At 47.3% G+C, this 13,131-nt stretch overlaps 1 protein-coding gene across 1 annotated transcript in view; it reads right to left on the bottom strand.

Annotated features, from left to right (window-relative positions):
• Positions 1–13,131, bottom strand: part of TMEM163 (transmembrane protein 163) — a gene marked incomplete at its 5' end in the record, with an annotated part of 207,836 nt that overhangs the window by 35,190 nt on the left and 159,515 nt on the right. The gene's annotated exons all lie outside the window — the stretch shown is intronic.

Below are 13,131 nucleotides of genomic sequence, written 5' to 3'. Positions count from 1 at the left end.
GCAGGAGGCAACCAATCAGTGTCTGTCTGTCTCTCTCTCTCTCACCCCCTCTTACCCCCCTTCCACTCTCTCTGAAAAGCAATGGAAAAAACATCCTCAGGTGAAGATTTAAAAAAATAAATAAATAAATAATAAACTTTTAAAAAATTGTAAAAAAAAGAGACGGAGCAATTCTTGAGAATGAGGGGAGAGAAGTAAGGAGGAGTCAGCTAAGGCACCCGGCCCAGGAGGAGGCAGGAGCAAGTTAGGGACGAGGCCAAGGATGGGTGTGGGAGCAGCAAGGAAGTCTATGGGGCTTGGGATATAGGTGCTGTCTGGGGCCATCCAGACACAACAACTCACAGGAGAAAGAAAGATGAAATATGAAAGAAAATGTGAGGAAATGAAAGTAACAAGGGCCAAAATACCAAATGAAAATGAAAACACAGAGAAAAGAGAAAAATGAAAGAATGACCACAGTTAGCTCTAGGTCATTCCTGCCCTGACCTGATGTCTCCATCAGGCTCTCCCTGCCCTGGCAGCCTCTCAGCCCTCTTCCTTCACTCTCAGATAGAATCATCTTTCATTATCCATCTTGGATATCCCTCTCTGGACTAACAGAATGGCCCCAAGTTTCCCCACATAACACTGAAGTGGCACCTATTTAGAATCTAAACAAACCTGTGGATAAACATGTTCCCCTAAAAGTACTGATCAGAAATGCACAGGTCAATACAGCTGCTTGGCATCTACTCAGCAGGCTTCTAATTCATACTCTAGTTGAGGGGTTTATTCTTCCAACACGGACAGAAAGAATTCTTCAGTGCTGGCTGGGGCGAACCACAAGAGCAGAGGGGTAGAAAACACAATGAATGGGCTGGGGGTCTTGGTACAGATGAACAAGAGAGGTCCCGGCCCTATAAACCAAATGGATGATCCGCCACCAGTGCCATATATCCTCGGAATGAGCCCGGGGGGAAAACATACACGCAAGGGGAGAACAAAAACTGCAGGCAGAAAGTCCACACTGACACAGCAGCAGGAGTGATGAATGCTAGTGCGAGGAGTTGGCCTGGGGCTGCTCCCCACAGTCCTGGCAGGGCGACAGGGACGAAGGGGGCCGCAGCCCACAGGGGAGTCCTACAGGAACAAGGTGCACCTACAGTAGGTCCTTTAGTGACAAGATGCTGGAGCAAGAACAGGAATTCCCACAGGTTGGTGGGTTGATGCTCCCAAAGCAAGTGGCCCCTGAGTCCCAGGTGTGGCTCTGGGGAAGACGGCTGTGGGCCAGGTGTGCTGACACTCAGCGTGACCATTTCTACCTGTGAGCATATGGGACTAGGAGAGGTCCCATTACAGGGAAAGAGCCTAAAGTCAGGATAAGCTTTCAAGATAAGATTTGTAATGTGGTGTGTGTGTTTTTTCTCCATTCAAAAAACTCCTGCCTGGCTGTCATGGCTCAGCGGTTGAGCATCGACCTAGGATCCAGGAGATCGTGGTTGGATTCCCGGTCAGGGCACATGCCCCAGTTGCAGGCTCGATCCCCAGTCCGAGGTGTGCAGGAGGCGGCTGATCAATGCCTCTCATCATTGATGTTTCTCTCTCTCTCTCTCCCTCTGCCTTCCTCTCTCTGAAACAAAACAAAACAAAAACCCACTCCTGAGTGACTAGCAGAGACTCTCTGATCCACCCTTTCAGATAAATCCAGCCACCAACTCAGTGCTTCTCCAACCCCAGTGGCACCCTGCACTCACCAAGGGTTTGTGTGTTTTTTTAGCAGTAGCCCAGAGACTGCCCCAGTTCAATTTTATCAGAATCTCTGGGGGTGAACCCAGGCACCTATTTGTTTAAAAGCTCTCCGGTCAAGTCCCCAATGCACCAGGGCTGAGGGTCCCTGCCCAGAGCTAAGTGAGGCCCGTCCTTGGGGAGTTTCCACTGTGGGCTAAAAAGCCACAACTCTCTGGACTGAAGGTGGGGAGGGAGTGGTCATGCCCACTGGTAGGAAGGAATGGGCTCTAATGGTCCCTAAGAGACCTGCAGTGTATCTGTGTACAGAGCAGCTTCTCCCCCAGGATGTGGGTAGGGCAGCCACCACTGGGTGCTAGACCTCTACAGAAAGTTTGTCACAACACCCTCAAGAAGCTTCCATCGCCACGCTCCTGGGGTTGGGGGCTGGAGGGAAGGAACAAAGGTCTGAGCTTCGACCACGAACAGTGATGCCACAGGAACCTCTTTTTCCAGATCGCTGCAGGCGCCTCATTGTTTACTTTAAGGAGAGAAGTATTAAGAATACAATGGTCTCCTTACATAATATCTTGCTTATATATCTTTAATCAAAACCACACTACAAATCCCTTAAGGGCAGGAACCCTATTTTTAGATCTCAGTGTCTACAGCAGCAGAGCTGAAGTAACCATTAACTGATTAAGTGATCACTGGTGATTTGTATGTTTCCCCCACAGAATTCACTGCTTGCCAATGTTGATGTGAGGAGCAAAACACTCCTACTATGCCAGCCAGCATGCCTCTGGAATAGCCCACACTGTAAAACAGCTCTGAAGTGTAATGAAACTCAAAAGGAAATGATGACTTGGTTTGCTAAAGTTGAGTTATACAAAACCACCATCACATTTTCTTCATGAATATACCCATGAATATGCTAAAAATGTTTTAGAAACCTATTTTCATGTTCTTTTAAATGTGTTACAAATTCAAAACCCACAGTCACCCCTCCTTCCCCACTGCTGGGAGCCTGTGTGTCAGAGCAGCTCCAACCTAAGGCAGCTATTATTAGCAGAGGGTGTGATGCTATTTTTGATGTTTTATGAATAATATATTGTGTTTACACAGCAGCCTTCTCCTCGGGCACTCCAAGTTCTGCACATCAACTCATAAATGTTCCAGAGGCCACTCCCCAGACTGGGGTTTTGGTTTTTCTGCTACTTCATAGATTGGGGTGGGGAGAGGTATGTTTCATCAACACAAGTGGGGGAGTCAAAGACTAAGAAGCTTGTCCAAGGTCACCCAAGGAGTATGAAATCCACCCAGATGGAGAAGCCAGGTCCCCTGACTCCCTCCCAGTGGCCATTCCCGGTTGATCACCCGGCCACTAGAAGGCCCTGGCATCCATGTCACATCCCCACACCACCAGCGACCTGGGGCTGCGAGGTCTCCAGGAGGCAGCAGAGATGTAGGTAAGGAGCAAACACAGCTGCCTCCTGGTTGGGGGTTGTGGGGAGCAGTGAGGGTGACGCTCCATCAGCACACCTGGCCTTCAGCTGGGGGACAGCACTGAGGAGCAGGGTCAGGAATGAACACAGGCTCCTTCTCCCTCCTGCCCAGACTCCTGAGGAGGAAAACACTGAGTCGGAAAGAGGTAAATAAACTACCATCCCCCTTCAACATAACTCCCCAATCAACCCAGACTGAAGCCAAATTTAAATTCCCACAGGACCAGTGGCCAGCAAAGTGTTAGCCACAGGTCAGCAGCATCGGTGTCACCTGGAAACTTGTTAGAACAGCAAACTCCAAAGTCCATCCCAATCCACTGAATCAGAAACTCTAGGAAGGGCCCTGGGATCCATTTTACTGCGTTTCAATAAGCCCTTCAGGGGAGTCTGACACACACTCAAGTCTGAGTCTGTATTAGTCTTGCCAGTGAAGACTAGTAAATTCTAAAGACATGGTTGAAGCCACTGGCACCTTTTCTTTTCTTTCTGTAAAGACTGCAAAGTGCTAATTGTACAGCATTCTAAGTCTATGAATAACCCTACACGGAAGCGTCAAGGAAACCTACTGACAGGTACTCAACGAATTGCCTCTGAAATTATAAGGGCAAAACCTACTGACAGATACTCTCACAGTCAAAATGATGTGCGACTGAAAGTTTGCTCCCTCATCGACTGTAGGTTTAAAGGCCTGTGATTCACATTAGTAAAGCCTGAGTCTTCTACCAATTCTAACGCATTTCCCAAAGAGAAGCTTCTTCCAATCATCCCTTAATTTACACAAGATCTAAAACACAGTAGCCCAGCCAATTTAGTCTTCAGCTTAAAGTGTAAATGTTTCATTTATCATCTTTCACCCTAATCTCCCAAGCACTTGTAATCTGGGGCACTGTCTCTATAAAAGAATGAAAACTAAAAGACAGTCCAATGGCGAATATACACGGTACCTAGGATGCCCCATTTCTAGTGCTGGTTTGTTCTAGCTAGGTCCTGGGTCACTCCATGTATTCTACCATTTTAAATAAAGCAACAAACAAAATCCATTTGGAGGCAGGATAAAGGGAAGGAAAAAGTGAGCAAAGGATGCTTATAAGCCATTTCTCTTTTTCTATAATGGCTATGCCAAAAAGTTGCCCTTTTTTTCCAAGGCTCCCGGCTGGCCTCACTTCCTTACCACTAACAAACACCTCCTCCCCTTTCCCATTCGTCCTCACCTTACCTCCCTCTCTCGACCTTCCGAGGCTCCCATCTCCCCTCCGCCCGCATCCCCAGCTCTCTTCTCTACCCAGCCCCACCCTCCTGCCACACTGTGAACCGGCTGTGGTGAGGGGACGTGGCTCGGACCAGGGATGGTCGCGCAGGCCAGAGCTCTCTGGGCCACACACTCTCCATGGAAGATCGCCCATCTCCTCAACACCGAAGCGCTGAAATCCTCTCCTACACAACGAATGGCCTTTTGCTTATATCTGCAACAATACACAAGATGACTAAACCCACCCAAGTGACATCTCATTTAGATAGGACTTTTTTCCTGGCTTCGACTTGAGGGACAAAAGTCACCATCAGGGACTTATTAAAGAATAAGACTCTGGAGCAGTGCAGTGCAAGAGTTTCCGTGATGATGGAAGTGTCCTATTTGTACTCACTGCCCTACAGGCAGCCTCTAGCCACGTGTGGCTACTGAGCACTTCAGGTGTGGCTGCTGCAACGGAAGAACCGAAATAGTAATTACTTCTAATTAATTAAAATTTAAATGGCCACGTGGTATTAGTGACAATTACAGTAGACAGTGCCACTCTACAGGCTGGGCTGAAAGCAGGCTCACCAAAGTGTGTGGGGAGGGAGAGGAGGAGGAGAGGGGGGAGGGAGAGGGAGAGGGGGAGGGAGAGGGGGGGGAGGGAGAGAGGGGGGGGAGGGAGGGGGGGGGAGGGAGAGAGGGGGGGGAGGGAGAGAGGGGCGAGAGGGGGGAAGGGGAGGGGGAGAGGGGGAGGAATCCTGAAGCTCCTCATGGAGATCAGGTAAATTTCTGTGAGCCAGCAGCGTCTGCTCTAGGAAACCTTGCAGAAGGCATAATGCCTTTGGTACCATCCATCAATCGATGCATCACTTCCCTCCTCCCATAAACCCCCTGCTGCCCTGGTTTACCTGTCAAGTCTCACTCCTGTTCTCATCTAATGTCATCCAAGCCCAGCCACACCTACTGCACCACCAGAGGTAATTATTTTAGAACTTGATCTGAGCTTCATTCATTCATATTTTAAGGTCTGCATCCAAGCCCTGAGGCTAAGGAAAACAAAGTCTATCCCCAGTCTCTGAGAGCACAAGCGTAGGATGGGGAACCTGAAAATCATTCCAGGACAGTCTCAACGAACAAGGGACAGAGTGAAGAAAAGGGTCAGAGTGATGAAGCACCACCTGGGAACAGGTTGGAAGGAAGGAGGGCTCCGCAGTGTGACCTTTAAGCTGGGTCTAGAGGAATGGATGGGAGTCATCAAGCAGAGAAATTAGAAGGCTGTGCAGAATACTCCAGGCAGAGGGAACGTGTAAAAGTGTAAAGATACAGCACTGTGCGGCCCGCTTCAGTGGAAATTTCAAGTGGAGGTGCTATTCTTGGAGTATCTGGCCTAAGGGGACCAGCAAGGCAAGGGCCTCATGGAAAAGGGCCCCTTGTGTCCTGGAAGTTCCCTCGAGAGGGTGGGTGCAACACCCATGATACATACAATGGACCTTAGACGGTACTCGGACTAGCAAGTTATATTTAATAGTTATGTATTTTAATGTACATTAGGGAAAAAAATTTCCTGCAAGGATATTATTGCTTAGTAAAAAAAAAATGAAGTATGATCATATTTAAATAAATATTAAGTAAATAACAGCACAAGTGGCACACAGGGCAAAAGTCATCAAGGTGGAACTCATGTCTGAGGCTAAGGAAACCTGCAGTGGTGACAGGAAGTCACGAAGGACGGTAAGCAAGGAAGGCCCGTGACGTGACCTGGGGCTGGAGGGAAAGAAACTAGAGGGGGCAGGGGACCAGCTGGGAGCTGTGTCAGCGGCCAAGAAAAGGAAGGGATGACTCCTTACACAGAGGCCGTGACAGCCGAGAGGAACCGCAGGGAAAGGCCCAGAGAAGGCAGAATCGATGGGACTGGTAACCAACTGGACATGGGCTGCAGGGAAGGGCGCAAGGGCAACCCAAGGGAAGCAGCGGTGGCACATCCGGGAGCAGGGGGCACAGGCTGGAGTGGGGCCTGGCAGGGAGTCCAGCCTGGGACTTGCTAAGGTCCAGGAGGAATGTGCAGACGCCAGATACACTGAGCTTAGCTGAAGGGCCATGTCCTTGGCCTGGGCTCCCAGGGCATTTTCTGCGGTGTAGAGAGATGGAAGGAGAGAAACACACAGATACACCCTGTCTCAAGGGTACCAATCCCTACCCAGTATACCCTGCAAGGGTAATGCATGCTGAGACTCACCCCCGCCCCCCCCAAGCTCCTTCAGTCAGTAACTAAATACCACTGACCCCTACGGTGCCGTGGGGCAAGGGCTCAGCAGTGCACCGGACAGTGAGCAGCCGCCTGCCTTCCTGGGGCTCACAGGAGGGACAGGCAATAAGCACATGAGCAAACGGTGGAGTTATGCACAGAAACAGAAACAGGACAGAGGAGGAGAGGAATGAGAGTGCTGTTCTATATACGGTAGTCCCACTTCTAACGAGGGGACATTTGTCTGAAGATCTAAGGGATGGGAGGGAGGGCTGTGCGCTCCCTGGAGAACCACCCTCCGGACAGAGGGAACAGGGTGAGCGGACTGCCACACGGAGGGAGCCAGCATATTCAGGGGCCAGGGACGAGGCCGGCAAGGCTGGAACACGGCGGCCACGCCGGGCCTTAGGGTCGCCGTAAGTACTTGGGCTTTTACTCTGAATAGGGTGGGAAACCAACGAAGGACTGAGCAGAGAAATGACTCCCACTGACACAGGATCACTCTGGCTGTTCTACTGAGAGCAGACCAAAGCGAGGGTAACAGCAGTGGTCCCAGAAAGAGAGGACGCTTAAACGGGGCAGGAGTGGAGGTGGGGACAGGCCTGCTGTCTACCATTCCCGTGGGATGCAAGGCAGCTTTGCTTTTATTTATTGCCTTCGATGCAGTGAAGTAAGAAGCGGACTAGTGGGTCCTAGAAAGATTTTAGAAAGAGTGTCAGGGTAAACATCTGTTTCTCAGGAGAAGAAAAACACTTAGAAATCTTACTCCTTTAGCAAACCAGTTATTCAAAGTATTTTCCATGTCAGGTCAATTATCTGCACATCAATTTCGATTTTTTCTTACATATTTACTAGATTGTATAATTGCTTGTCTACGCATAGAATATATTCAGGCAGATACCCCCAAAAAAGTAATATCAGCCTCTGCAGAAAACAAGTGGGGAACAGAGACTCACCTTCCCTCCATGCCTTGTCACGCTTTTTGTATTTTTTAAAACAATGTGCATGTACCACCTGTAAAAATAAAGAACCACCACATCATTGTGGACACTGAGGGAGATTTACTGAGGGAGATTTACGGAGGGTCTCCCAGATGCCAATGAACCTGCTATGCAATAGATACAGTGACAAATAAGGTGCAGCCTTTTTCTTCAAAGAGTAAAGAAAGGGGGCACTGAAATCACACTGGAATCTTCTAGAGAAGTTGAGATTTGAGTTGACTTTGAAAGAACCAAAATAAGTGAGCTTAGGAGTGAAGAGTATGTTCCAGGGAAAGAGAAACTGTGTCCAAAGGCCTATGGGAATCCATTCATTCAGCACATTCTCACTCCAAACCTCCCTTACGCCAGCTACCACTCTAAGGAACAAATCACGCAGGTATATGGGGTCAGAACCTTCCAGGCAGAGGGATTAGCAAGGCTCTGAGGCAGATGTTTGCTTGACTTGCTAGAAAAACATCAAGACAGCCAGTGGGCCAAAGAGGAGGGAGGGAGGGAGGGAGGGAAACAGTGGAGGTGCAGCCAGAGGTGAGGGTCACGTAGAGTCTTCCAGTCACGGTAAGGAGTTAGGCATTTCCAAAGATGGGAAGCCACTGGGGCATCTGACTCGGGAATGACATGATATGACATCTTAACAAGATGGGTGCTGCTTGGCAAAGGAGAAACAGGGAGAGCAGTTGGGAGGCTGTTGCAATATATGGTGAGAAAGTCACGAACGATGGCATCTTGGATCAGGACAATATCATTAAAAGGTGGGTCTTTGGATATATTTTGATTTCAAGATTTGGTCTGTCCAGAGATATATTCTGAAAGTATGGCTGACAAGTTTTCTTCATGTATAATATGAAACAAACAAGAGTCAAAAATGTGCAAGGCTTTTGGCCTGAGAAAGTGAAGGGTGGAGTCACCACTTCCTGAGATGGGGAAGGCAGCAGGGGAAGAGAAGGGGGCTTGGGAGGGCGGGGGACAGATCAGGAGTTCAGGCTTAGACGCACTAAGCGTGCGATGTCTGCCAAGCATCCAGTTCGAGGTGCTGGGAAGGCAGAAGGCAGGGGAAGGCAGAAGGCAGGTGGAGACAGAAGTTTAGCTTCAAAGGAAAGCTCAAGTGGGGAAATAGATTGGGAGTCATTGGCACATAGACTACTTAAAGCCTTGAAAGGGGACGAGACCATTTCAAGACATCATGAGTGCCTTAGTAAGGCTGGAGTGAAGGGCCAATGAGGGACCCTGACCAGGAAGCTGAGTAGAAAGGTGGGCAACGGCCAACCCTGAAGAGCCTCGTGTGCCAAGTTGTAAAACTTTCTTACGAGAACCATGCAGAGCCCGACAGCTTTGACAATGATGCAGGAAGACAATTAGATTTGTATTTTTAGCAGCTGACTCAGGCAACACCTGTTGTGAATATCTGCTGGGCCTGACCTGCATCCACGCCCCCTTCCATTGGTAATGAGCCTCAGCTCTCCTTTCAGACAGTCACTGCACCCTGCCTTGAACCAAGGCACCGACCCAAGCTTGGGCTGACTGGGTACTCTTTCCCTGGACTTTGAATCTAAGATGAATAACTAGGACTGAAACCAGAGAGATGACTCATCCACAGTAGGGATGGCTGGAAGGCCAAGCTCACCTGGGACTGTGGAACATAGTGGTTAGTCAGTGTCCCTTGAGTTAGCTGGGCTTCCTGCATGACAGCTGACTTTCCCCAGAGCAAGCATTCCAGGAGTACCAGGGACAGGCTGCAGGCCTTGGAAGTCACACAGCACCCTTCCAGAGCATCCTGTTGGTTATAAGTGAGTCATAGGACTAAGATAAAAGGAGCCAGGAAAGAGATGCCACCTCTTAATGGCAAAGTAACAGGGTGAGATTAGAAAAGAGCACATGGGAGGAAAGGTATTGCTGTGGTCATCTTCAGAAAATACCACCTGCCACAGTGATGAAGAGGCCCAAGACCACCAGCCACCAAGGAGGTCAGCGAACCCTTTGCTTCTGGAGAATGTCTCATATTAGGGTCAAAGTAGTCCATACCCTGAGTCAGGGTCTATGCTGCAGAGGAGAAGCGATGTCAGAAGAAAATGGGTAGGCCAGTTCCCAGTGGGCCTGTGATAGATTGCATCACTGTCCTCAACAGTTTGATCTCAACCACACATTCCTATCCTTGCCAGGTGCTTTTCAGCACCTCTGTGTGGAAGAGGTATACATTCTGCCCACCAGGCTTGGAGGTGTGACTTGCTCCTGCCAATAGAATGTGAGTGGAGATGACAGACACCACACACCTGAGCAGAAGCTCTGCCTGGTTGGTTTAGCCTCATTTCTGTCCTGTACCACAGGACCCACAATTCTCAGAGAAGAGCTTTTCCTTTAGCCCAAGACCTGGAATAAGAACTCATGTGGCACAGGGCCACTGCCAAATCTCAGCTGAAGAGGAAAGTGACCGAGAAACTTATGTTTGTAGTATAAGTCACTGAGATTTTTTGAGATGTTTGTTACTGCAGCAAAGCTGACAGATACAAGGTTCTAAAATCAGAAACACCTTATGGCAGTGGCAGCAAAAGGCTCTCTCACAAAAGCAGCAACTGGAACTGGAGCAGGGAGTTGCCTGTTTGAGGACCATGGTGGAACACCTGTCTGATGGCAGTTTTATTATGGAAAACCAGAATCACCCAGTTTTAGTCCAGAAAATCAGGCAATCCCAATGTCATACATATGTACAGAAAACCACTTCCGGAATGAATATTCTTATTGAATCAAAAAGATATACAAGAACAAACACCTTCTATGATCTCTGGAACATCCACCTGTGTTGGAGGCATCAAGCACCAACTCAACCGCCTGTCTCTGTAAGAAGCAAAAAGCTCAGCACCTTCAGGACACACACTATCGGCATGACTTGCTTAATTGAATCTTTTCTTTCTTTTCATCCCTGCAAACATCCTCTATCATTTCCTTGGTAACCTATCCTCCAGTGTTTCTAACCTACTTGATTACAGTATTTTAAAATAATTGGCTTAAATTGTTCATTCTGTTTGATCCACTTCTGGGAATCTATCCCCAAAGAAAAAGCTTTCTGCAGAAGAATGTTCACAGTGGCATCAATTATACTTAAAAGTGGAGAAGTTAAATATGTCACAAAAGGAGTGTTTAAGTAACTATGATCCATCAATTCAGGAGACTATTGGGTGCCATTTAAAATTGCTTTTGTCAATGACATAAAAGTGTCAGAAAGATAAAGTACTAAGTAAAAAAGCAGGATATAAAATTGCATGTATACAGATTAAAAAAATATGCAAAAACAAATCCAAACTCAGGTAAACATTTTGGCAGGAAATACACAAAATTAACAATGGCGAGAAGACGAGTTTTTTTCCTTCCACTTTTGGGTATGTTATACTTTTATAATGGAACAAAAATTTCTAAAAATGCCTTCTCCAGCTATATCACTTTTGACATTTCCTTTTCTTCTATCTACATAAGATATTGTCAAGTCTCAAACTTGATGGCACAAATTAATCAGGTTTTAACTGAGCATCTGCTGTATGTCCTACAGGGGAGGAGGCACCGTGTGTAAGGCGTGCCCTTCGGTGGGTGCTGCACTGTTGCTGGAGCTATAGCAAGCTTCCACCCATGCTCAACTGTTCATGTCTCCTTTTCCAAGACTCAGTTTACTTATAAGTAAAATGGGAATGATAAAAATACTACTTCCCTTTCAAAATAACATGGAAATAAATAAGACAAGCTAGAATTTTCTTTATCTGGATATTCTGTGAATTTTTAACATACAAACTTTGCAGTTTTGTGTACAAAATATTGTTACATGAACAGCAGTATTACTGGAGCTAGGGGTGATGTTGCTGGAGTTGGGGTGGGACTCGGGAGTCCCGGATTCTAGATCTATCCTATCATTAACTTCGGGAAGAACAGGGAACTAGCAAGACCTCTCTAGGCCTCAGTTTCTTCATGCTGAAAATTAGCAAACTTGACTTAGTCAACAAGGTCCTGATATGCTAAAATTCTAGTCTAAATGTAGCCATGGGAATTCTGGCCCATTAAAGATTTTTATTTCAAGCCAACAGGTTTAAGGCACAGATTTATCTGCATAACCAAAATGCAAGAACTGGACAGTAGATATTGTTTACCTGCTACAAGTTAGGAATAAAATAGGAGTTTCTCACTGAGCAATGTACAAATTATGGGCTTCCTCTGATGTATCACTGCAAAGCTGTCAGAGAGCAAGACGGAGGCACCATGTTTCTGGCTGGATTTTACTTATTTCTGCAACTTCTCTGTGACCTACACACTCTACTATTTTAAAGAGTGGCATTTCCCAGAGTAAGAGATAAAAAATAGAGAATACAGAAAGAAAGCATTTTAAAAGAAAAATGTTACTCATCCACTGAGGTGGGCAACTAGCTTTCTAAACAAAACAAAAGTTTTAAATTATTTGCAGGGCATTAATACACTGTAGCCTCACTGTATTATAACTTGGGAATTACACATTAATGATTAATCCTAAAAACCTTCACCTGCAAGAACTAATTCCTAAAAATTCTAGAACTTTAAATTATAATGATATTTCTTATTAGACTCACAAAATGCTAAGGCTTCCCTATAAAGTACAGATCTGCCTATAAAGAAACCATTGCTTTGGTCCCTAAATCAGCAGAGCAAGCTGCGATCGTCAATCACACAGTCACAAGAGAGAAACGCCAGTGCTGACACACTCATTAGCATCCTGGCCTATGAGAAATCAAGAAACCTAAATGTAACGTGCTGGAAAGCTGAATAAACATAAGAACATCTCTGAGTCACCACAGGTGGGGTATTTTTTAACCCCGGGGTCACCTGGGAGACTGCAGGGGGCAAGGAGGTGCAGCAGATGCCTTTGGAGCCACACCACATCCTCTGGGCCAGTTCAGACTGCAGTTGCTGCCCAGTGGATGGTTCCCTGCCCTCTGAATGAGTCCCAGCTTAGTGCCCACGGGGTGGGGTGGCACACACTCGCAGAGGCAGGGGCAGAACTGAGCCCCCGCTATGGAAGTGGCCACAGTATTACACCTTCGTGGGCTTTTCCTCCCTCGTGTCTAACTCTGGGTCGTGCTTCCTGGGGTAACTCCTAGGATCACTGCCCAATCTCAGGCAGGGGGACTTCAGGGAAGAACCTACAAGAGGAACAGTCACAGAGTATTGTCAAGATAAAGAGAAAACAAGATACTTGGAGGTAACAAACTCAGCCTGGCCACTAACATCCACATGAACAAACCAAATGTAGACCCAGGACAGGAGCTTCAACAGTTCCCTGGTTTTGAGGATTAAATATGTCCAGAGCCCCCAGCATTGGGCCATTCTCTGAGACTCAAATACCCAACCAAAAGCAGGCACGAGTGTCGTAGGAGCCTATAATTCCCTAACCCTTTAAAAAACTCACACTTCTAAAAGCAAGGCTATGGATAA

The sequence above is a fragment of the Miniopterus schreibersii genome, assembly GCF_964146895.1.
Source record: "Miniopterus schreibersii genome assembly, chromosome: 7".
Taxonomy (NCBI): Eukaryota; Metazoa; Chordata; class Mammalia; order Chiroptera; family Miniopteridae; genus Miniopterus; species Miniopterus schreibersii.
The sequence above is the reverse complement of the archived record's forward strand: the minus strand, read 5'-3'. Positions and strand labels throughout refer to the sequence as shown.